This window comes from Lithobates pipiens, unplaced genomic scaffold (genome assembly GCF_037356315.1).
Source record: "Lithobates pipiens isolate NorthernLeopardFrog02 unplaced genomic scaffold, aLitPip1_a1.2 Scaffold_19, whole genome shotgun sequence".
NCBI lineage: Eukaryota > Metazoa > Chordata > Amphibia > Anura > Ranidae > Lithobates > Lithobates pipiens.
Window position 1 is genome coordinate 15,888,364 of NW_027507764.1, and position 14,420 is coordinate 15,902,783.

Consider the following 14,420-nt stretch of genomic DNA (forward strand, 5'->3'; position numbering starts at 1 on the left):
CATACATTTAGGCCAAAATGAATTCAGCCACATATCTTTGTTAAAAAAAAAAATGTCAATAAGTGTATATTTTTTTGGTTTGTGCAAAAGTTATGGCATCTACAATCTAGAGTACATTCTCTGGAATTTTCACAGCTTTTAGTTTAGGACTGCCTATCTCATTTCTTGAGGTGCTAAAATGGCAGAGCAGTACAAACCCCCCCTCCCAAAATGACCCCATTTTGGAAAGTAGACACCCCAAGGAAATTGCTGAGAGGCATGTTGAGCCCATTGAATATTTTATTTTTTTTTCAAAAAAAATTACACAAAATTGGCACTAAATTATATATTTTATATTTTGCCACAAGTTGCGGGAAAATTTTATTTTATTAATTTTTTTGCACAAAGTTGTCACTAAATGATATATTGCTCACACATTCCATAGTTATATGTGTAATTACACCAAAAAAATAATTCTACTGCTTCTCCTGAGTACAGGGATACCACATGTGTGAGACTTTTTGAGAGCCTAGCCCCGTATGGGACCCTGAAAACCAATCACTGCCTTCAGGATTGTACACCTATACCAGTCCTTACAAGGACCTTTGTGGCCCTAGTAGCTAGTGATTTTCAGACTGTACCTCAGTCCCTACACTGATAAAAGACAGCTGCAGAAACCAGCAGTAATCTGCAGCACAGTCCTGCACCAGCACCCTGTATATTGTACACCTATACCAGTCCTTAAAAGGACCTTTGTGGACCTAGTAGGGCGTAAAATGGTGATTTCACTTCCTCACTACCTATCACAGTTTCGGGGGCCATTAAATGACAAGATAGCACAACCCCCCCCAAATGACCCCATTTTTAAAATCAGACACCCCAAGGTATTTGCTAAGAGGCATGTTGAGTCCGTGGAATATTTTATATTTTGCCACAAGTTGCGGGAAAATTAAATAATTTTTTTTTTGCACAAAGTTGTCACTAAATTATATATTGCTCAAACATACCATGGTTATATGTGTAATTACACCAAAAAAATGAATTCTGCTGCTTCTCCTGAGTACGGGGATACCACATGTGTGAGACTTTTTGGGAGCCTAGCCACGTATGGGACCCTGAAAACCAATCACTGCCTTCAGGATTGTACACCTATACCAGTCCTTACAAGGACCTTTGTGGACCTAGTAGCTAGTGATTTGCAGACTGTACCTCAGTCCCTACACTGATAAAAGACAGCTGCAGAAACCAGCAGTAATCTGCAGCACAGTCCTGCACCAGCACCCTGTATATTGTACACCTATACCAGTCCTTAAAAGGACCTTTGTGGACCTAGTAGGGCGTAAAATGGTGATTTCACTTCCTCACTACCTATCACAGTTTCGGGGGCCATTAAATGACAAGACAGCACAACCCACCCCCCCCAAATGACCCCATTTTTAAAATCAGACACCCCAAGGTATTTGCTAAGAGGCATGTTGAGTCCGTGGAATATTTTATATTTTGCCACAAGTTGCGGGAAAATTAAATAATTTTTTTTTTTGCACAAAGTTGTCACTAAATTATATATTGCTCAAACATACCATGGTTATATGTGTAATTACACCAAAAAAATGAATTCTGCTGCTTCTCCTGAGTACGGGGATACCACATGTGTGAGACTTTTTGGGAGCCTAGCCACGTATGGGACCCTGAAAACCAATCACTGCCTTCAGGATTGTACACCTATACCAGTCCTTACAAGGACCTTTGTGGACCTAGTAGCTAGTGATTTGCAGACTGTACCTCAGTCCCTACACTGATAAAAGACAGCTGCAGAAACCAGCAGTAATCTGCAGCACAGTCCTGCACCAGCACCTTGTATATTGTACACCTATACCAGTCCTTAAAAGGACCTTTGTGGACCTAGTAGGGCGTAAAATGGTGATTTCACTTCCTCACTACCTATCACAGTTTCGGGGGCCATTAAATGACAAGATAGCACAACCCACCCCCCCCCCAAATGACCCCATTTTTAAAATCAGACACCCCAAGGTATTTGCTAAGAGGCATGTTGAGTCCGTGGAATATTTTATATTTTGCCACAAGTTGCAGGAAAATTAAATATTTTTTTTTTTGCACAAAGTTGTCACTAAATTATATATTGCTCAAACATACCATGGTTATATATGTAATTACACCAACAAATTAATTCTGCTGCTTCTCCTGAGTACAGGGATAAAACATGTGTGAGACTTTTTGAGAGCCTAGCACCGTATGGGACCCTGAAAACCAATCACTGCCTTCAGGATTGTACACCTATACCAGTCCTTACAAGGACCTTTGTGGACCTAGTAGCTAGTGATTTGCAGACTGTACCTCAGTCCCTACACTGATAAAAGACAGCTGCAGAAACCAGCAGTAATCTGCAGCACAGTCCTGCACCAGCACCCTGTATATTGTACACCTATACCAGTCCTTAAAAGGACCTTTGTGGACCTAGTAGGGCGTAAAATGGTGATTTCACTTCCTCACTACCTATCACAGTTTCGGGGGCCATTAAATGACAAGATAGCACAACCCCCCCCCCCCCCAATGACCCCATTTTTAAAATCAAACACCCCAAGGTATTTGCTAAGAGGCATGTTGAGTCTGTGGAATATTTTATATTTTGCCACAAATTGGGGGAAAATTAAATAAAATTATTTTTTTATGCACAAAGTTGTCACTAAATTATATATTGCTCAAACATACCATGGTTATATGTGTAATTACACCAAAAAATTAATTCTGCTGCTTCTCCTGAGTACAGGGATACCACATGTGTGAGACTTTTTGGGAGCCTAGTCGCGTACAGGACCCCGAAATGCAATAACCGCCTTCAGGCTTTCTAAGGGTGTAAACTGGTGATTTTTACTCCTCACTACCTATCATATAGTTACAGAGGCCCTAAAATATGCAGATAGCACAACCTCCCCCCCCCCCAAATGACCCCAATTTTGGAAAGTAGACACCCCAATGTATTTGCTAAGAGGCATGATGAGTATTTTTGCAGCTTGCATTTGTTTTTGAAAATGAAGTAAAGAAAAAAAAAATGTTTTTCTTTTTTCAATTTTCAAAACTTTGTGACAAAAAGCGAGCTCTGAAAACTACTCACTATGCCTCTCAGCAAATAGCTTGGGGTGTCTACTTTCCAAAATTTTGTCATTTTGGGGGGGGGGTTGTGATATCTGGACATTTCAGGGCATCTGAATCTGTGATAGGTAGTGAGGAAGTGAACCATTTTACACCTTTAGAAAGCCTGAAGGTGGTGATTGGTTTTCGGGGGTCCCGTATGCTGCTAGGCTCCCAAAAAGTCTCACACATGTGGCATCCCATACTCAAGAGAATCAGCAGAATGTATTATGGGGTGTAATTCCACATGTGCCCATAACATGTTTGAGCAATATATCATTTAGTGATGACTTTGTGCAAAAAAAAAAATAGCTTGGGGTGTCTACTTTCCAAAAAGGGGTCATTTGGGGGGGGGGGAATTTGAACTGTCCTGGCATTTTATGCACAACATTTAGAAGCTTATGTCTCACCCACTCTTCTGACCACTTGAAGACAAAGCACTTTCTGACACTTTTTGTTTACATTAAATTTTTTTTTTTTTTTTCAAGAAAATTACTTTCAACCCCCAAACATTATATATATATATATATATATATTTTTTTTTTTTTTTAAAGCAAAGGCCCTACAGATTAAAATGGTGGGTGTTGCCGATTTTTGTTTTCACACAGTATTTGCACAGCGATTTTTTTAAAGCAATTTCTTTGGAAAAAACATACTTTTTAAAATTTGAATGCACTAAAACACACTATATTGCCCAAATGTTTGATGAAATAAAAAAGATGATCTTATGCTGAGTACATGGATACCAAACACGACATGCTTCAAAATTGCGCACAAACGTGCATCGGCGACAAACTACATACATTTGTAAAAGCCTTTACAGGTTACCACTTTAGATTTACAGAGGAGGTCTACTGCTACAATTACTGCCCTCGATCTGACCCTCGCGGTGATACCTCAAGTGCATGGTGCAATTGCAGGGGTGCTTTTTTTTATATTTATTTTGCCTTTTTATTTTATTTTTAAGCTGTTCCTTTTCATTTTTTTTTATAATTTTTATTATTATCTCAGGGAATATAAATATCCCCTATTATAGCAATAGTTAGTGACAGTTACTCTTTTTTGAAAAAAATTGGGTTTATTAGACCCTACATCTCTCCTCTGCCCTCAAAGCATCTGACCACACCAAGATCGGTGTGATAAAATGCTTTCCCAATGGCACTGTGTATATCCGGCAAAATCTAAGTCATGAAATGCTCTTAGCTTCCGAGTTCTTAGGCCATAGAGATGATTGGAGCCGTTCTGGTCTCTAATCAGCTCTATGGTAAGCTGGCGGAACCACCGGTTGCATTCTTGGGTTCCCTTTTGGGATAGGAGAGCCAGAGAAAACCATGGAAGATGGTGGGGGGGGCGTTCCCTCCCATTGCTTGTAAAAGCAGTCTAGAGGCTAAATAGCTGCTAGGGTTGCTTTTAGATAAAAGCCGACTGCTGGCTGAAAAGAATGATACCAAGATGATACCTAAACCAGCAGGCATCATTCTGGTATAACCACTCAAAGTCCAGCAACATACCAGTACATCGCCGGTCCTTGTTGCATACATTGTAATGTTCTTTTTTTCTTGCAGCCTGTGGACTAAATAAAAAAAAGAGATTGACCGGTGGGTATACCCACCATTAGAATAATGCCCTTTATCCACCCACTTCTAATGATGGGCATACATGCACCTTTTTTTTTTTTTTTTTTTAACTGTGGTGGTGAAATCACCTCCGACAGCACTAGAGTCATGTCTTTACGTATCATGGGAGCAAACACTCAGCCCATCGGCGCGGGGGGGATGTAAACATAGAGGGGGTGGAGCTAGATGAGAAGCCTTCGGCTTCTCCGCGGCTGCCCGTATAGGTCGGCCATCGGTGCCAGCCTGCCAGGGGGGCGTGACTGTGAAGGGTGAGGAGCCAGAGCAGACACCTGCTGCTGAGTCCTGGCAGAACACCGGATAACAGAAAACGTGAGTTTCGCCCCGTGCTCTGTGCTCACCCCCTTATAACCTGGATATGAGGAGCGGTGGGAGCGGCTGCATATAGAACAATCTCTCCATCTTCCTCCTGCAGTATCAGAATGCCTGCGAGAGGTAGAGGAGAAGCAGAAGACTGCAGGATGAAGATGGAGAGAATGATTGTTCTATATGCAGCCGCCCCCACCGCTCCTCATATCCTGCTTATTACTGCTGCCCCCCCTCCCAGGCTCTCTACACCACCCATACTCTTTGCCTCCTCTTGCACTCTGCCACCCCCAGTGCGCTCCACCTCCCCCATGCTCTCTGCCACCCCCCCAGTGCGCTCCACCTCCCCCATGTCCTCTGCCACCCCCCAGTGCACTCCACCTCCCCCATGCTCTCTGCCACCCCCCCAGTGCGCTCCACCTCCCCCATGCCCTCTGCCACCCCCCCATGCTCTCTGCCATCCCCAGTGCACTTCACCTCCCCCATGCTCTCTGCCACCCCCCCAGTGAGCTCCACCTCTGCCATGCTCTCTGCCACCCCCACAGTGCGCTCCAGCTCCTCCATGCTCTCTGCCACCCCCCCAGTGCGCTCCACCTCCCCCATACCCCCTGCCACTCCCCCAGTGAGCTCCACCTCCCCCATGCTCTCTGCCACCCCCACAGTGCGCTCCACCTCCCCATGCTCTCTGCCACCCCCACAGTGCGCTCCACCTCCCCCATGCCCTCTGCCACCCCCCCAGTGCACTCCACCTCCCCCATGCCCTCTGCCACCCCCCCAGTGCGCTCCACCTCCCCATGCTCTCTGCCACCCCCACAGTGCGCTCCACCTCCCCCATGCCCTCTGCCACCCCCCCAGTGCACTCCACCTCCCCCATAACCTCTGCCACCCCCCCAGTGCGCTCCACCTCCCCCATGCTCTCTGCCACCCCCCAGTGCGCTCCACCTCCCCATGCTCTTTGCCACCCCCCAGTGCGCTCCACCTCCCCCATGCTCTCTGCCACCCCCTCAGTGCGCTCCAGCTCCCCCATGCTCTCTGCCACCCCCCAGTGCGCTCCACCTCCCCCATACCCCCTGCCACTCCCCCAGTGCGCTCCACCTTCCCCCATGCCCTCTGCCCCCCAGTGCACTCCACCTCCCCCATGCTCTGTGCCACCTCCCCAGTGCGCTCCACCTCCCCCACGCTCTCTGCCTCCCCCCAGTGCGCTCCACCTCCCCCATGCTCTCTGCCTCCCCCCAGTGCGCTCCACCTCCTCCATGCCCTCTGCCACTCCCCCAGTGCGCTCCACCTCCCCCATGCCCTCTGCCCCCCAGTGCACTCCACCTCCCCCATGCTCTGTGCCACCCCCCCAGTGCGCTCCACCTCCCCCATGCTCTCTGCCTCCCCCCAGTGGGCTCCACCTCCTCCATGCCCTCTGCTACCCCTCCAGTGCGCTCCACCTCCCCCATGCTCTCTGCCACTCCCCAGTGGGCTCCACCTCCCCCATGCTCTCTGCCACCAACACAGTGCGCTCCACCTCCTCCATGCCCTCTGCCACCCCCCCCAGTGCACTCCACCTCCCCCATGCTCTCTGCCACCCCCACAGTGTGCTCCACCTCCCCCATGTTCTCTGCCACCCCACCAGTGCGCTCCACCTCCCCCATGCCCTCTGACACCCCCCAGTTCACTCCACCCCCCATGCCCTCTGCCACCAACACAGTGCGCTCCACCTCCCCCATGCCCTCTGCCACCCCCCCCCCAGTGCACTCCACCTCCCCCATGCTCTCTGTCACCCCCACAGTGTGCTCCACCTCCCCATGTTCTCTGCCACCCCACCAGTGCGCTCCACCTCCCCCATGCCCTCTGACACCCCCCAGTTCACTCCATCCCCCATGCCCTCTGCCACCCCCCCAGTGAGCTCCACCTCCCCATGCTCTCCACCGCCCTCCCTGTGTTCTCCACCACCCTCCCTGTGCCCTCCACCTCCCCCATGCTCTCCGCCACCCTCCCTGTGCTCTCCACCGCCCTCTCTGTGCTCTCCACCGCCCTCCCTGTGCTCTCCACCACCCTCCCTGTGCCCTCCACCTCCCCCATGCTCTCCGCCACCCTCCCTGTGCTCTCCACCTCCCCCCATGCTCTCCACCACCCTCCCTGTGCTCTCCACCTCCCCCCATGCTCTTTGCTGCCTCTCTGCCCTCTCCATCTCCCCCGATGCTCTCCACCAGCCCCCTGTGCTCTCCACCTCCCCCCATGCTCTCTGCCACCCTCCCTGCACTCTCCACCTCCCCCCATGCTCTCCACCGCCCTCCCTGTGCTCTCCACCTCCCCCCATGCTCTCTGCTGCCCCCTGTCCTCTCCACCTCCCCCCATGCTCTCCACTGCCCCTTGTGAAGTTCTCTTTCTCCCTGTGCTTTCACCCCACCCCATGTTGTCAATGTTCTTCCCTGTGCTCTCCATCCCCCCATGCTCTTTCCTGGTCCCACCTCACCTCCCCCCCCCCACACCTCTGCTGGGTTCCCCCCTCCACTCTCTCAGGGGATTTGTGAGGGTGGAGAGTGGGGAAGGGACCGGTTAACATGTCATGGACTGCTCAATCCAAAATGCCTGGGCCTATTTTTTGTCCCAGTCCAGGCCTGATAACAGGTATCCCAATAAACAGTCCTCAAAGGATACAGGCCTAAACCAAAGATGGTTTACCTTTATACAAGCCCTTAGGTATGCAAGCCCTAGGCATGCAAACATGCAGGTATACAAGTGCTCTTGCCATTCATGCACTCATGTATGCAGTACAGTGTCAATACGCTCATACGTATGTACCCTTAGGCAAACATGCACCCCGGAAAATAGGCCCATATGCATGTAGTCCTAAGTAAATAAGTGCATAGGTAAATAGTCCCGGAGAAAACAAGTACATATGAACAGCTTAATGTAATAAACACAGAGCCACTTCCGGACGGCTTGCAGGGCCCTACCACCACACCAGCAACAGATTAAACCTTAGTGAGTAAGCCCTGGCTATGGGGGTTTTATACTTCACCCCCAACCTTGCCTTTTCATATATTTTCTATCTCTCCTCTTATCTCTACAATAACTTTTAGCTCCTGACAAGTGGCATTTAAGCCACGAAACGCGTAGAGATACTGTTACTGTTGCCGTGTCCATGCCAATCTTATCAAGACTCTTCAAGCGACTATGTAATTTTATCCCCCAGGTCCAGTGAGGCCATAGGTTCTGCTGGCAATATCATTTGAATTTATTTCTATATCTATTTTCTTTGAGGTGAATTAAGGAATTTAATGAGTTTATACCATGAAAGATTATCATTAACTTCATTGTTAGTATCTTGTTCATTGCATATCATTGTTATTACTATATGCTTATATGGACTGTGCCCAATGGTCTAATCATTATATGTATGTAACTGTTTATTATTGTTACCAGGAATATGCATGTTCTCAATTTAGCTTTCTAATAATATTCATCCTAGTACTCTCTTGCTGCCCGATGCTTCATATAAATTCCCACCCTCCTTGTAAATACGTCCTCTTCTCTTAATGCAGTACAAATTAAAACATGCCAGCATGTGTTTAAGCAATATGCTTCCATGCAAGCATGTGTTCATGCAAATATGCATTTGGGCAAATATGAGATATGAATATGTGAATGAATATGTGAGCTATATACACGCATTCATGCAACCCGTGCCCAAGGAAACAGGCATTCTTGCAATAAACAAGCATGCTTTTATGAAACTTGTTTATGCAACATGTATCTATGTAGACATATATAAACATGCATCTTTATGAAACCATATATGTTTATGTGCGATCATGTATTTTTATATGATCCAACATCTATATGCGATCCGGCATTTTTATGCGATCCAGCAATTTTATACGATCAAGCAGCTTTATGTGACCAAGCAGGTCTAAGTGAAGTATTCTTATGCAACTACAGGGGTTATTCACCAAGCGCAAACCCACCCTGCACCACAAGTGTACCGCAAGTGCACTTGGAAGTAAAGTCGCCAGAGATCCGTGGGGGATATGCAAGGAAACGAATAAACAGCATTTCAGCCTGCACATGACTGGATGACAAAATCAGCAGAGCTTCCCCTATTTTCATATCAAGTGCACCCGCAGTGCAATGTGAACATGTATAACCATGTATATTCAAGCAAACATGTATATTTATGCAATCAAACATTTTTATGCGATCAAGTATTTTTTATGCGGCCATGCATCTTTATGTAAAATCAATGTCCATTTATATAAACATGTCCAAACCTGCATCTTTATGCAAGCATTAATAACTATGCATCTCTATGTGATGATGCATTCTATGCAACCATGAACATGTATCTCCATGCAAACATGTAAATTCTTGTACATTTCTGCAAACACAAATAAACATGCATCTTTGTGCATCCGTGCATGCTTAAGCAACCATGCATTCTGTGCAACCATGATCATGTATCTCTATGCAAACATGTATAACCATGTATATTTATGCAAAACATTCATCTTTGTGCAATCATGCATTCTTGTGTAACCATGCATTTTTAGCAACCGTGCTGTTTCAGCAGGTTTTGCAAGCACCTGCTTAACGGAAGTTGGGCCCAACTAGACCTGCCCATGTTTTCACAAACGTATATATTTAAACATGCATTTAAGCAACAAGATTGCAAGCATGTATACTATGCTGCACCTGCTTATAGAGCAGTCAACACTTTAAGTGAACTGCTAACCATCCAGGGGTGTTTTAAACTTTCAGTTGTACAGTCCCCCCGGATAAGCAGTAAATATGCAGCATAAAATCATGACTTGTCTACACATAGTTCTCCCATAGTAAGTACTTACACTTTGTTAGTATCTTTAGATCTTTAGGCTGCTGCTATGTCTTCAGAGGTCAACTGAACCTGTTGCCACATGGCATGACCACCCTTCCATTTCCTGCCTATATAAAAATTGGCCTTACTGAGCGACCCGTGTCTTCTAGTGACTGGAGGATAAACCGCAGTCCATATGAGTAAGAGTACATAACATGAATAAACAGCACACTGCTCCCAGTGGCCACCAGGAGAACAGACAGTCGGGTTTCTCTCTCTCTCTTTTTTTTAAAAAAAAAAGAGAAACTGCAAACAAATGCAGACTTACCATTCCTGCTACAGGATTCTGAACACAACAGGAGTCCAATATTCACATATCATGGTGAGCTTTGTCATAAAGACCTTCAGAGACTGGTCCCCCTCAATCTGGGGGATTGAGGGGGACCAGTATAGCACCCTGCAGGAAAGCACCTTGGTCAGAACAAAGCATAGGCTTCCATCATGCAGGGTCCAGCGCCTTAAGGCTGCATTACAGGCAAAACCTGAAGTAATCTTCTCTCTTTCCCATGAGGCTTGGGTTCCATCCATTTTAGTCTTCATTCCATCCGAATGGATCTGATCATAACGCCCTTTACTGGGACATCATTATGTTTTGAAGAGCTTCAAACAGCTATGACCATGACCTTCAAGACACTGGCGAAAAAACGGAGGTACTTCCTGTATGGGAGGGGTTGACATGGGGGGAACTTTCTTTCTATTGGTTGCCAGTGTCCATTCACCTAAAGGTAGCATATAACCTAGTCATTATTATGGTGCTCTGTGTTCTGTGATGTACGATAAAGAAAAAATATGAACACTCCACTGGGTGACTGTCATGGTTTTGCAATAGTTTGCTTACCTGTTTCCATGTGTTCATCTTTAGAGACCAGCTGACCCTCACCTGACTGCTTTTGTAATCCATCCTCTGGCATGATTCCACCCTAGCTCCTATCAGAGAGCTCTATATTAACCTGTGCACTGCAGGCCAGCCCTGCTGATCAACCTTTATGTGTTAGCTTCCTGTTACCTGCCGTGTGCTCGTCTGTTGTTCTGTTACCGACTTTGGCGTGTCCTTGACTATCCCTGTTTGCCTGTGATCCTGACCTTTTGGCGTGTCCCTGACTATTCCTGTCTGCTTGTGGCCCCGACCTTGGCTTTGTCCCTCACTATCCCTATCCTCCTGTTGCCTACTGTGGGTGTGAGCTGGGGGACCCTGGGGGTCGCAACCTGGAGCCAGTTGCAGCTAAGTCCATCCTCACCACTAGAGGCGCTGGTGAACACCTGCTGGCTCTAATGCCCCGTACACACGAGCGGACTTTTCAACATCCAAAGTCCGAAGGACCGAGTCCGTCAGACTATCCGATCGTGTGTGGGCTGCAACGGACTTTTGATTCGCCAAAGTCTGACGGACTTTAGAAATGAAGCATGCTTCAAATTTTCCCGAAGGAACTCCGCCGGACCCGGTCCCCTTCGAAAACTCCGCTCGTGTGTATGCTACTCCGACGGACTAAAACCGACGCTAGGGCAGCTATTGGCTACTGGCTATGAACTTCCTTATTCGAGTCGGGTCGTACGTCATCACGTTCGAATCCGTCGGAGTTTAGTGTGATCGTGTGTGGCCAAGTCCGTTCGGCCGAAAAGTCTGTCAGAACTCCGTCGGAACTCCGGCGGAACTCCGGCGGAACTCCTTTGGAAGTCTGTCGGACATAAGTCCTCTCGTGTGTACGGGGCATTAGACTCCGCGCCCCAGGGAATCTTACTTTCTAACCCCAGTGGGATCTGTCTCCCATCCGCAGCAGTCAGCCGTAGGGTCCACAACCTTGTGGTGCACTCCTGATCCCTACGGTGTGCATCTGTCACCTCGCCTCAAGGTGACCTGACAGTGACTCAGTGACAGGGGGTGAAGGGGTTAACTGGGGGGGGATTGGGGGGTGACAAGTGTACCTATGTGAACTGGTGTCAGTGTAGTGTTGGTGCACCTACTGTGAGATGTCGCCTCTCCTCTTTCTGGAACGGAAAAGAGTTCCACGAGTAGAGATGACATCACTTCTTCTGCTGTGTTTATACTTACATATGCTGGGGACGGATTTAATTTGCCAGGACCGATCACCAGGTCCAGGCCAGGGCCTGGAGACTGATCGGTTCCGAAGTGAATCCGATCATTGCTCCCTAGGCGGCTGCACATGCCACATATAGCTATGACCGCTTCACCCAGCTGGGCCAACCTGCCGCAGTGTAACTGCGGTGGCTGGTCCGGAACTGGTTAAAAATTTTTTATAAAAAATAATTTATTTTTTTATTTTTATTTTTTTTACATACTGCCACCAATCAGTGTCCCTGACCACCACCACACCAGTCATATGATGGCGAACAGTGAACAATTTTGGTTGTTGGCGGCAAATTCGAAAAGCCGCAGAACACCCTGTACAAGTCTATGAGAGAAATCTAAAGTGCGAATTTTAAAGGCTAATATGCAAGTTACTGTACTAAAAAGTGTTTGGGGACCCGGGTCCTGCCCCAGGGGACATGTATCAATGCAAAAAAAAGTTTTAAAAACGGCTGTTTTTTTGGGAGCAGTGATTTTAATGACGCTTAAAGTGAAACAATAAAAGTGTAATATTCCTTTAAATTTCGTACCTGGGGGGTGTCTATAGTATGCCTGTAAAGGGGCGCATGTTTCCTGTGCTTAGAACTGTCCCTGCACAAAGTGTCATGCCAATTGTCGGCTCCCCGTAATACAGAGAGGTCATTGATAAAAAAAAAAAAAGCGTGGGGTTCCCCCAAATTCAATTACCAGGCCCTTCAGGTCTGGTATGGATATTATGGGGAAAACCCACGTCAATTAAAAAAATAAAATGACGTGGGGTTCCCCCTAAATATCCATGTTATGGATTTTAAGGGGAACTCCACGCCAAATTTTAAAAATAAATGGCGTGGGGGTCCCCCAAAAAATTACATACCAGACCCTTTATCTGACCACACAACCTTGCAGGCCACAGGAAAAGAGGGGGGAAGAGAGAGCGCCCCCCCTCCTGAACCATACCAGGCCACATGCCCTCAACATTGGGAGGATGCTTTGGGGGTCTGTGACCCCTCAAAGCACCATGTCCCCATGTTGATGGGGACAAGGGCCTCATCCCCACAACCCTGGCCAGTGGTTGTGGGGGTCTGCAGGCGGGGGACTTATCAGAATCTGGAAGCCCCCTTTAACAAGGGGACTCCCAGATCCTGGCCCCCCCTGTTTGAAATGGTAAGGGGGTACAAAAGTACCCCTACCATTTCACAAAGAAAGTGTAAAAAATGTTAAAAAAGACAAACACACTTTTGAAACAGTCCTTTATTAAAAATTTTTTTTTAAAAAGATTCCAGCTGTGGTAATACACTCTTGCTATCCAGCGACGGACGATCGTCCAGCGATGGCTGATCTGTTCCAGCGACGGGTGATCTCTCGCTCCAGTACAGCGAATCCATCCATCGTCTGTCTCCACCGGAGGAGACACTGCGGGGATCCTGGCGCCTGACATTTCTTATATGAGGAGGGCGGGGCCACCCGTCACCTGACCCCGCCCCCTCTGATGTAACGCAGATTTCCGTTACACCTTGGGTGGAGGAACCTGTGGACCCAAAGATTAGCTGGACTCCTCTAAGTTCCATCTAATTTATCACAAACTTAGAAAAAATTTATGTTTTTTTTTTTTATTTGCTTTGCTTTCAGTTGTGTCATATACAATGCCTTGAAAAAGTATTGATACCCCTTGAAATTTTCCACATTTTGTCATGTTACAACCAAAAACTTAAATGTCTTTTATTGGAATTTTTTGTGATAGACCAACACAAAGTGGCACATAATTGTGAAGTGGATGGAAAATGATAAATGGTTTTCAACATTTTTTACAAATAAATATGTGAAAAGTGTGTGGGGGGGGGTACATTTGTATGGCGCCCCCCGAGTCAATACTTTGTAGAACTGCCTTTCACTGCAATTATAGCTGCAAGTCATTTTGGGGATGTCTTTACCAGCTTTGCACATCTAGAGAAGGAAGTTTTTGGCCATTCTTCTTTGCAAAATATCTCAAGCTCTGTCAGATTGGATGGAGAGCGTCTGTGAACAGCAATTTTCAAGTCTTGCCACAGATTCTCAATGTGATTTAGGTCTGAACTTTGACTGGGCCATTCTAACACATGAATATGCTTTGATCTAAACCATTCCATTGTAGCTCTGGCTGTATGTTTCGGGTCGTTGTCCTGCTGGAAGGTGAACCTCCACCCCGGTCTCAAGTCTTTTGCAGAATCTAACAGGTTTTCTTCTGATGCCGCATACACACGACCGGACTTTCCGACAAACTAGATCCGACGGTCTTCCCGACCGCCTTTCGCCGGAGTTCCGGACCTTCCGAATGAACAGACTTGGCCACACACAAACGGACTAAGTCAGTTCGAAACTCCGTTAGTTTTGAATGTGATGACGTAAGGCGGGACTAAAAAAGGAAGTTCAATAGCCAGTAGCC